Here is a 12,068-nt window from a genome sequence, read left to right on the forward strand (position 1 = left end):
ACCCAGTGGGAACCATTTCAGACTTCCAGCATCCAGAACCATAAGACAATAAACTTGTCACTAAGTTTGTGGTAACTTACTACAGCAGCGATGGGAAACGAATACTGTCTGGGAATCTCAGGGAGGTGGTGATTTCTTAGAGATCTTGGGGGTGGGGGCATTCTTTGTATTTCACAGGAAATGGAGGAGAAGAAGGAGCTAGAAAAGTCAGCAAACGCTGTTTTGGGGAAAAGGCGGCCATTCTGAAGGGCTAGTGTTAAAAGCTGAGGGTTTATCAAGGAAAGGGAGAAAGACGGCAAAGCAGCGGCTTCAGAACTGAGTTTGAAGAAACCCAGATCTCACAAAAGATTTGACCCATAGCCTTGATCCCTGTGGTCTTGAGCCTCTCATCTTTAAGGAAGGTGAAAACAAACTTAACTAACTGAGAATGTGCAGGGATAAGCCCTAAACAGAAGTGAGATAAAATTCTTTGATTTACATCATTTTCTCTAATAGTAGCTGTTTATTAGGGGCAGAATAGCACCTCAAAAGATGTTTGTGACCTAATCATCCCGGAATCTGTGAATGTGTGCCTCTGTGGCAAAAGGGACTTTGCAGAAGTGATTAGGCTAAGACTCTTGAGATGGAGACATTAGCCTGGATCATCCAAGTGGGCCCAGTGTAATCCAAGGGTCTTTATAAGAGAGAGAAAGGGGGGAGGGAGAAGATGGGGAGAGAAGAGAGAAGGGAGGGGAGGACTGGAAGCTGTTGTGCTTTGAAGATGGGAGAAAAGACCAGGAGCCAAGAAACATAGGCAGCTTTTAAAAGCCAGAAAAGGCAACAGATTTTTCCATTCTAGAAGGAACATAGCCTTGCCCATACCTTGATTTCAGCCCAGCGAGACCTGTTTCAGACTTCTGCCCTCCAGAACTGAAGGACAATAAATTTGTGTTGTTTTAGGCACTAAGTTTGTGGTAATCTGCCACAGCAGCAATAAGAAACTGATATAATAACCTAGAATAGCAATGGGTATTCCAATGGGGGGTAAGCCACATTCTCCAACAGTAGTTTCCTCTGACAATACTCTTAAAAGAACCTCAAAAATTGTTAGCCAGTTCGCCTGCTCAGCCACTGACTTTACATGCATAGATTTGGGGAGGAATCTTATTTTCAACAAACTCACTCTGAGCATTACTGTATCCTACACACTGGAGGATGGATTCATGTTATCTCATTGAATCCTCACAACAACCCTATGACATAGATGGTATCATGCCCATTTGATGGATGATAAAACTGAGGCTCAGAATAACAACCATAAGTATAGGTAATAAATATTGAGCACTTTCTGAGCTAGTCATTATCCTAAACACTTCACGGGTGTTAACTAATATAATTCTCCCAAGAATTCTATTCCCATTTACGATGTAGAAACTGAGGCAGGGAGTCTAGTAACTTATCAAAATCCTTGCAGGTGGTGAGTGGCACAGTTGAGGTGGGAACCCAAGTCCTTCAGGTGCCAAGATCAGGGTTATATCCCAACTACCTCTCATCACATCATCATCACTACCACCAACTACTGAGACTGAGGCCTCTGGAATGAAGCCCAGCCCTGCCTTTCTCTCTGAGTCCCCTTCCAGGTCCTGCCGGGTAAGGCAGTGGTGGCCGTCTGCCCAGCCACATGGCAGGGTTCAAAGATGACCTCACAACTGGAGCTCCAAGTGGCAACTGGTCCCTTGGAGGGGCCTCCCTGGCACCATTTACTAGCAACAGTGATGACAGCCTCTGCTCTCTCCTTGGTGTTCCAGCCTCTTTCTTCCCCTTCTTTCCCCTTCCCCTCCTTCTTCCCCTCCTTATTCTCACATGCATGTTCATCAGGGGAGCCCCGGAGGTTCCTTGAAGACTAAGAGTCCCAGGAAAGGGCTCTCTTAAATGCACATGCTAAAATCCACAGGGCAGCGAGTCCCGTCCCACGGAAAGCACTGGAGACACTGGCCCACGTGGCTGGTCTGAAACTCAGCTGCTCACCCCTGAGTCCCAGCGTGTCCTCTCTCACCGCCCACCCCGCTGCACGCCTGACACCTCGTGCAGGCCAGCGTTCACACCGGCACTCCCTCTCCCCCTTCCTTTGTCCCCACCTGCCTCGCCCCTTGCCTTCTCTTAGGCACCAGCCAGGGCTGTTTCCAGGAAAACTGTGAGATTTCTTTCTAGTACCTCCAATGACCCTCTTATTCCTTCTCTTTCAAGGAGCAATCATCTATGTCCTTTTCTTTAGATCCTGGGCCTCATTTCAACAACCTCTTGCTGAACAGGGATATATGGTGTTGCTAATGAGCACTCAGGGCATGACAACCATCTGAGGATAGCTCGAGGGTGGACTCTGCTATAACACCTCCCACCACTGAGCTCAGGCTTCAGTGCCTCCAGCCTGGGGGGCCTGGGCTGTAGAGCAAGGAACATTGGAGCCTGATTTGTTTAAAGAAAAAAAAGAGAGAGAGAGACCTGGCAACACGAGGCCCTCACTGAATACTATGGCAGGAATAAAAGTATGGACAGATAGGAAAATAGAAGGTGAAGAGTCACAGATATGCGCCTTCTCAACAGGGGATCCCAAGGGACCAGCTTTAGGAGCTGGGAGGAAACGTTCCAGACCATAAACCCTTCTTGGTACCTCGACACGGTTTTCTGAGGCTGTGCTGTGGGAAGCAGGCAGGGAACTCTGTGTAGGATGCCCTACTGCATGGAAAAGGACGGTTAAACACATTCGGGTTATTTACCACCTTCACGTACCCATGCAGAGCCTGTCTTCCTGAGCTGGAGAGACAGTGACTGCTTACAGAACCCTGGCGTTCTGGAGAGACAGGTGTTGGAACTCACCACCTAACAGGATGCCTGGAACTGCTCTAAGAACTTTAATCCTCACAGCCCTGTCGGTATTATCATCCCCATTAGACAGATGGAGAAAATGAGGCATAGAGAAGTTGGGTAACCCCGAGGTTACCAAGCTGTAAGCTTCACCCACAGCCAGAGTCTGAACCTAAGCAGGGCAACCTCAGAATCTCTGTTCTTGACCACGGGCCCCCTGCAGCCTCTTGGCTGTTTTTCGGCTGCCCCACTGATGAAGACAATTAAACGCACTTGGTGCAGATACATCCCGGCTCCTTGATTTATCACAACTTGGAACTTAGTGGGGTTTGTGCAGGGCGGGAGTATGTGATCCACAGGAGCTACGTTTCCGTGCGTTCAGCCCCGGAGACCTCAAAGGCACAAGATCCCCGTTTTTCTGTCCTCTCTCCAAACTGTCCTCGGGTTTTCTAGCAACTGCCACAAAATGCCCTCCCCTTTCTTGCCTTTCTCCACAATGTAGGGAAGCTGGAGCTTTAGCTGCCATAGGGAACCAAGAACAAAATGCAGACGGCGTGAAAATAGCCGACCAAGGTGGGGGTCGGAACCGAGCCGCTCGCCAGCTGAGTAGGAATCACACCCGGTCCCCGCTCAACAAGTCTCGCTTTCCCGGCTCGGACGCCAGGTCTGGGCGTCCCCGCGGCGGGGCACAGCGCCCCCAAGGGGCACTGTGGGGTGGCTGCCGAGCGGTGCGCCCCGCGCAGGGAGCGCGCCGAGCTCGCCCGCCCGGGGCGGCCCGACTTCTCCGAGCCGGGGGTCCGGCAGCGCCGCCCTCCCTCTCGCGCTCTGCCCAGAGGGGCCGGGAGCCACTAGCCCCGGGGCGGGAGGGGCCGCGCGGAGCCGGCGCGCGGGTCTGGGGGGCAGCACCCGCGTGCGTCGGCGCCCCGGCTCTGCCTGTCTCTCCGTCTGTCAGTCGGTGGGCCGGTCGGTCTGTCTGCGCCTCGGGGTCGCGGGGCCGGGCAAGGCCCCGAGGAGAGCGCGCCCCGCTCACCTGCAGCCGCCGCCGCCGCCGCCGGCGCCTGGGAAGAGAGACGAGGGCGCAGTCGCCCGGGTCTTCCTCGCTGGCCGCCTCGCCGCTCCAAGAGGCACGGCTCTCCTCAGGGGTCGCGCGTGGGAGCCGAGGAAGAAGCCCGAGCCGCTGCCGCTGTCTCCTCCTTCGCCGCTTGCTCCAAGTCCCATCCCAGAGCGCTCCCCTCGCTCGCTGGCTGCCTGGGCGGCTCTGGGCCAGCGCGGGCGGGCGGGCGGCGGGGGAGGCGGCGCCGCGGAGGGTGGGGAGCCGGCCGGCGGGAGGAGGGGTGTCCTCTTTGGGGATGGAGAAGGCGCGGAAAGGGAGCGGCCGCCAGGGCGGCCCCACCCTTCAGGCAACCTCGGGCCCCGGGAGCGGGACACCCTGGCCGCGCGCCCTGCCTGCTGCCACCTCGCTCCGCTCTTGCGGTCAGTCCGCAAGCCCAGGCGGGGATCGCACTCCAGGGGTCGGGCTCCTGAGACGCAGGCTCAGAAGAGCAAGGAGCTTTGGGGGCTTGGCGGAGGGGGGTGGGGTGGGGTGGGGTGGGGACGGTAGGAGAGCATCTCCTGGGGGAAGGAAGGCAGGACAGGGGTCCTGTTTACTGAACTAGGGGTCATGATCTGCCGGAGGCGTCCATCGACGACGACGATGAAGAAAAAAATGGTGAGAATTGGGATAATTGGTGACAAGTGCCAGAAGCTCTCTTGGCAGTGCCCAGAACACCCCACAAGTGCCAATTCATATTAACGGTGCGTCCACTGGCCAGAGACCAGGCCCTAGGGCGGGGAGGAGAGTAAGGATGCCAGGGCGGAAAGGAGACAAGGTTTCTACCCTGAAGGAGCAGAGAAAGTCTAGTCCAGGCAAGACTTTTGAAATTATGCATGAAGATGTTTGCAATTTTGTAAAGTGGGGGAACATGTCCTTGGACGCCCCCATCCCTCCCCAGGGAACTTTGGAGGGATGCAGAAGACCATCGGCTAGAGGCAGGGAAAGGGCCTGGCCCAGCCCTTCTACCTGCTCACCCCGCTTCTGGCCATCTGGGGAGCGTGGGGTCTCCACAACAGGGCCGGGGCACCTCCTAATAACTGCTCCAAATCTCTAGCCCCAAACCATTAACCCAACCACTCCGTTCAGGTTTTAACAAGCTACACGGCAGAGGCAGCAGACCTAACAAGTTTCAAAACCTCTGGGTGTGCCAGAGTCTGATAACTTAAGTAATCTTGGTTGCCTTCACTCCGAACCAGCACTCCTATTTGATGATAGAGTTGGTTTCTGGAATATGACCGGACACTATGTACAATATCAGTTCTTCAGGAAAGCTCCAGGTGGGTAATTAAAATTCTAGCCATAAGGTAAGGAGTTAATAAACTCAAGCCCTTGGGCAACTCAGTGGTATCAATGCCAAGAAAGAATCTTGGATTCATGTTCCCTTGTTCCCTTACCCTGCACCTTAGGCCCACTGGGCACTCTTGGCTGCCTGCACTGATCAGAAATTGTTTGTCTTTGAGAGGAGGTAGGTGGGGGTCAGAAAGCAGAGGAGAGTCCTCAGGAAGTGTTTGGTCTCTGAAGTCTTGGATCCCACAGATGAAAATTCTTCCTGAGTCTGGGCCAGTGAAAATCCCCTAAGAGCTGGGGAATTTGACTTACAGTTCATGGAAACTTACAGTTTAAACGTGTTGCCTTATTCCAAGACACCAGGAGGATCCAGTAATTTACCAGGAAAACAATAGCAGTTCTGAAATCCTTCCCAATTTTAAAGAATTTTAATTTAGTAATAAATTTCAGTCATTCTGGTGGACGCTAACTAAGATGGGTGTTTTTCTCCAGGGAGTTCAATTAGAATCTTTCAGAAGAGGAAATCTTTGTATAGAGCAAGCCTGGGGCCAAGTCAAATAGGTCAATGAGTTATTCTACCTTGTGGAACGATCTTCAGGTCTGCCAGAAAAAAAAAAAAAAAAAAAAAGGGAAGCAAAAGTGAGTTCAATATCCTGAAATATCAAGTCAGAAAAAAACAATGACAATTTCCCAGTTACCTTCAGGGTGAATGCAAGTTGAAAATAATAAAGGCTGCTGGGAAAAGCTGAAATTTGCCTTTAGTGTAGAGAACCCTATTCAGAAGAAGTGTGGGGCTGTGATTTCCAGTTCTCACAGGAGAAGTCATGCAAGCAAACAAGAACGAGAGTGTATAGTATCTTAGAATTCATAAGTTAGTTAGAATTGATAAATACTTAAACTACTTACACCTCGGTAGCTCTATTGGATTCAACTCACTTCTCTGTCTCCACAGGGGGTTCTTGTGGAGCAAAGTGGCAGGGGAGAAGGGTATGCAACATTCAACCCAGGCCTCACATTCGGGAATAGCCTGAAATACAGATTTTGAGGGGAAGGAAATAGCTCAGTGGTAGAGCCCCTGTTTAGCATGTATGAGGTCCTGGATTCAATCCCCAGTACCTCCACCAAAACAAAACAATAAAAACAAAATTTCACAGGTAGACTTTTGCCATAAGCATTCATTCATTCCTTGTAAACATTAGAACGTTGTTTGGTTTGGTTTTGCATTAGAATCCTTCCTAAAGGGCAGTATAAATGAGACTCTGTCAAACAGAAGAGCACCAGAATATAAGGAAACCAAAGAGCAGACAGGTTGGCTCACAGACTTAGACTCTAAAATAAATCTTGAAAATAGAAACATCACTTAGGACTTCAAGATAGGACCGCAATGGGCAGCTCCATAGGACACAAATGAGGACTTACCTAAAACTGCAATGCCACCTCACATTCATGGTGTTTCTGTAGATAACTGACGATGTTTGTGTCCCATGTAAGCTGTTGGAGCTCATCCCCTCCCACTCAAGTGGAAGGGCAGGGCATCTCACCTGGGAAAGGGGCCATCATCCCTTTGGGCCAGCTGCCAATAGGTCAGAGCTGGAGATTAGGTAGAGAGGTGAGCATTGCAAGGCAGTGACTGAGTTTCCACTCCAGCCTAGGAGAAGGAACCCCCTTATGTGGGACAGTGCTTCCTTCTGGATGCCCCATCAATGTGGATAGCTGGTTCCATGTCCAGAGGGGCCCCTTGAGGAGGGGCTGGCTGATGGCAGCATCATTCCAAGTGAAATGCTTTCTAAATAAACATACCATCCCACCTTGGAGAGACAGGATGAAATTGATCAGGGAAAAAACTACAGCAAGTCAAATTTTTTTTTTTTTGGGAAAACAATACACATTTCAAAGAGGACTCAAATGTTTTCATGTGATCTTGAACTTGGACCATGAGCTCCTGAGGGCAGGGACCAGGCCTTTAGCTAGTTCACAGATCTTTCCTGTGCTGTGCTGTGGAAGACATGGGGCTGCTGTGGCTTTAACCTGGAGTTTGGAGTAGTTTTTGTGGAATCAGGCTGATGAGGCTACTTATCAAGGATGGGATAATAGGATGGAGTGGGGAGCCTTAAAACACGGTCAAGACTAAGTGGAAATCTGACTTGTTTTCTTGGATATTGACAAGGCAGAAACATTGCCCTTCTCCCTGGAGACTGGTTTCCACTTTTGCAGTGGAGGATGGACCTGCTGTGCATGGAAGCATCATTCAGCAACACAGATTGCTGCTTCTTTCCTCCCTAAGCCCAGGAATTGGCCCAACGTGGCCTGCTATTAGAAGCCAATAGCCTCATCCCTGCGATTCTCAACGACCTACCATCTTGTAATGCTGTTACTGAGTCTGTGTCTACCTCGGTTGCCTCGTGCTAAATAAGATTGCAAGATACTTGGGCAACGAGTATGTGTATCTGCCCTATAAAATCCTGCAGTATGCTGGCAGAGCTTCATAAGTGGTGACTCAATGGGGAGGGTATAGCTCAGTGGTAAGAGTACATGCTTAGCGTGTACAAGGTCCTGGGTTCAATCCTCAGTACCTCCATTAAAAAGAAATAAACAAATAAACCTAATTACACCCACTCCAAAAAAAAAAAAAAAACAAACCACAAAACAAAGAAACCCAAAAAAACCCTAATTATAATAAATGGTAATCAAAGAATAACAAAAATATCAGAAGTCAGGAGTTTTCCATGTTCTATTTTGCTGAAAAAATAACTAGGGCGTGGTTATTACCGGGGTCCAACAGAAGGGAAAACACTACAGATGATCCAATGGAAAGAATAAGGAGTAATGCAGTAATCTGCCGAGAGCCATGATAAATCATAAGATGGAGAAAAATAAGATGTAATCCCATAAAGCGAACAATTTTTTGTTAGAAAGCACTCTCTGAAAAGAAGCAATGGAAACGTCTTGACTCATTTAAGACGAGAATTGACAAAGCAATTCCCAAGGTTAGAAAGTGCCAGAACATTACTGGCTACATGTATACTATCTGTGAACAAAAAGATGTTGAAAAGAAGGTGCAATAAACCTTAGTGTGAAAGAGCTGAAAGTTTCTTTAGTGAGAGCAAAAGTTCTCAGACAGCTCAGCATCCCTGGCCAGGTCTCATGAGACAGCGTGGACTTGCACCACTCCATGTTTAGCCCCAGCCTCTCTATGGAACAGATAATATGTCAGAACGATTTTTGAAAATCACTGTAATACACCATATCAACAGAGTGAAAGACCAAGCCCCCATGATCTCCACAATAGAAGCAGAAAAAGCATTTGACAAAATTCCATGGTCCCTCGTCATAGAAACACTCAAGAAACTAGAAGTATTAGGGGACTTTCTCAATCTGATAAAGGGCATCTGCAAAAAATACACTACTAACATCATACTGAATGGTGGAAGACTGCAAACTTCTCCTGTAGGATCAGGAACAAGACAAGGACGTGCTCTCTCACCATTTCTTTTTGAGGGGTAGAGGGGAAGTAATTAGGTTTATTTATTTATTTAATTTTTAAAAATGGAGGTACTGGGTATTGAACCCAGGACCTTGTGCATGCTAAGCACACACTCTACCTCTGAGCTATACCCTCCCCACTCTAGCCACTTCCATTTAACACTGCACCAGAAGTTCTAGCCAAGACAAGAAAATGAAATAAAAGGCATCCAGATTGGAAAGAAAGAAGTAACACTATCTCTATGTGCAGAAGACATGATCTAGTAGGTAGAAATCCTAAGAAATCTACTGAAAAACTATTAGAACAAAGTTCAGCAAGGTTGCAGAAAACAAGATCAACAGACAGCAATCAATTGTATTTCTATACAATCCGGAAATGAAATTAAGAAAACAATTTCATTGAAAATAGCATCAAAAAGAGTAAGTCACTTAGAAAAGGAATTTAACAAAAAAAAAAGAAGTACAAAACCTATACTCCAAAAACTACAAAACATTGCTGAAAGAGATTAAAGGAGATCCAAATAAGTGGAAAGACATTCCATGTTCATGGAGTGAAAGACTTAATATTGTTAAGATGACAATACTTCCTTAACTGATCTGCAGAACCAACACGATCCCTATCAAAATCCCAGCTGGCTTCTTTACAGAAATTAACAAGCTGATGCTTAAGTTCATAGGGAAATTCAAGAGACCCAGAGTAGCTAAAACAATCTCGAGAAAGAACAAAGTTGGAGGACCTACACTTGCTAACTTTAAAACTTACTATAAAGCTGCAGTAATTGAAACAATGTAGTGCCAGCATAAAGACAGACTTAAAATCCAATGGACTAGAATGGAGAGTTCAAAACTAAGCCCTCACGTTTACTGTTAATTGATTTTCAACAAAGGTGCCAAGACTATTCAATGAGGGGAGGAATTTCAATTTGTGTTGGGACAACTGGATAGCCACATGGAAAAGAATTAAGTTGGACCCTTACCTCATACTACATACAAAAATTAATTCAAAATGGATCAAGACCTAAATGTAAGAGCTAAAGCTATTAAGCTCTTAGAAGGAAACCTAGAAGTAAATCTTGATGACTTTGTATTAGGCAATGGTTTCTTGGATGTGACTTCCAAAGCACAAATGACAAAGGAAAAATAGATGAATTGGATTCATCAGAATTAAAAACTTTTGTCTTCGATGGACACCGTCAAAGAAAAGACAACTCACAGAATGGGGAAATTTTTTTGCAAATCATAGACTCATAAGAGACTTGTGTCTAGGATATACAAAGGACTCTTACAATTCAATAATTAAAAATTAATAAGTGGACAAAGTTCCTGAAGAGACACTTCTCCAAAGAAGATATTCAAATGAATATAAGCAAGTGAAAAGTTGCTCAACATCATTTGCCACCAGAGAAGTGCATGTCAAAGCTGTAAGATGTCCCTTCACACTCACTAGGATGGCTGTAATAAAAAATATGGGCAAAAGCAAGTGTTGGCAAGGCTGTGGAGAAACTGGAACGCTTGTATGCTGTTGGTGGGAATGTAAAATGGTGAAGCCACTGTAGGAAAGAGTTCAGAAGCTTCTCAATAAGTTAAGCATAGAGTTACCATAGGACCCAGCAATTCCACTCCTAGATGTATGCCCAAGAGAAATGAAAACATATGCCAACATAGAGACTTGTACACAAATGTTGATAGCAGCATTATTCATAAGAGCCAAAAAGTGGAAACAATCCGCATGTGCACCAACGGATGGATGGATAAGAAAAATGGAATATTATTTGGCAATAAAAAGGAATGAAATGCTGATTCGTGCTACAAAAATGGAGAAACCTAGAAAACAGCATTGCCAAGTGAGAGTCAATCACCAAATAACCATATACTGTATGACTGCATGTCCAGAACAGGGAAATCCATCAAGACAGAAAGCAAAGTAGCGGTTGCTTGGAGCTGGGAGGGTTGGGGGAGAGGGGGAGTGACTATTCATGGGTGCAGAGTTTCTTCTAGGGTAATGGAAATGTTCTAAAACTGATTGTGGTGATGGCTGTGTAACTATGAATAATTTTAAGAACCATTAAGTTATACACTTTGAATTAGTGAATCCTGTGGCATGTGAATTACATCTTAATAAAGTTTTGGTTTCTGGGAAGAGGGCAGGTTATAATTCTGAGTCCTCATAAACATGTTCAATCTTTTTGAACCAGAATTTTCTTCCTTGTTTGCACACTTTCCTTGAATGCTCGCCTTCCTGGAACCAGGTCTCTCACACTTGGGCGGGAATGGCTCTTTGCACCCTTCCTTAGCTTCTGTTTCTGTGCTTTTGCACACCTTTCTGGAGTTTGCACCCCCCTCTGATCCCTGTTTTACATTGCAGAACTTGCCTGCTGGTGGGAACTTCTGTACGAGTGTCTTGGTCCCTGGCATAGGGAAATGCACAAGGCTTTGCTGTTGGAATCTTGTGAGATTCTTGTAAAAGCTGAAAGACAAACAGGCTTTATCACACATTGTCTTTCAGGGCTTTTATTTCAATGTGAGGTGCCCAGAGAACACATCAGCTGTGCTTTAGTTGCATGTTGGCTGTTCAGAGTTTTCCCTGTGTCCCCAAAGCCTCAGAGTTCTGTAGGGGCTCAGATTTGGTCACTGTTTTAACAACACAATGATTTCTTAGTAAGAAAGGGAAAAGAGAAAGTTCAAGGGAGAGGCACATCTAGTGACTTAATTTTTAATTCTGAGCCCTGCTGAATTAAGCTCACATAAAAGGAACTTGATCACAAGAGTCGTAAGAGCTAAGGATGCTGTTGCCTTTGGACTGCAAATTGGAGCAGAGCATCAGCTGGCCTCTCATCTTAGCCGTCCTTTCATCTTAATTCAGAGATCGATCCTTTTATTACCGTGTTGCTGGGCTCTGCCGATCACATTTACAACTTCTGGAAGAAGAGATGTCCGCCCCCCCGTCCCCCCCCCCCCCCCCCGGCCCCGGTAACCTCGCTGGTGGGTCTGCTGCAGGCAGGGTCTTCCTTTGTTTCCTTGCACGGACTAACCTGGGAATGAGATTTTTTTCCAGTAAGCTCTTCTGGGAGATGTGGTCTCTGGGGAATTTGAGCCCCACTGAGTTGCCAAGAATTTGTCACAATCGCCATGGGATTACAAGTGGTTTTAATTCCTCTTGTATGCTTATTTGCTTTTTATTCTAGTACCTATTTTCGAGTTCCTTCTATTTGCCACACAAGTGCCAGGCATGGACAGGACACTAAGGAACACAGGAGCAGACTCTGTCTGAGTTTCTTATCTATTGGGAGATTACAGGCAGGAACCAAAGTGTAAGATGTGCCTTGATTGGGATGCTACGACTTGATATGCTATGAGAGAA

At 47.0% G+C, this 12,068-nt stretch overlaps 1 protein-coding gene across 2 annotated transcripts in view; it reads right to left on the reverse strand.

The window, feature by feature from the left end:
* Positions 1–4,131, reverse strand: part of MATN2 (matrilin 2) — a 119,607-nt gene extending 115,476 nt beyond the window's left edge. Inside the window, exon 1 of one of the 2 annotated variants that reach the window (XM_032468316.1) lies at positions 3,875–4,131. The gene's annotated coding sequence lies outside the window, so the exon portion shown is untranslated. The remainder of the gene's footprint in view (positions 1–3,874) is intronic. The other variant, XM_032468315.1, reaches the window with a different exon arrangement.
* Positions 4,132–12,068: the final 7,937 nt, after the last annotated feature.

The sequence above is a fragment of the Camelus ferus genome, chromosome 25 (genome assembly GCF_009834535.1).
Source record: "Camelus ferus isolate YT-003-E chromosome 25, BCGSAC_Cfer_1.0, whole genome shotgun sequence".
NCBI lineage: Eukaryota > Metazoa > Chordata > Mammalia > Artiodactyla > Camelidae > Camelus > Camelus ferus.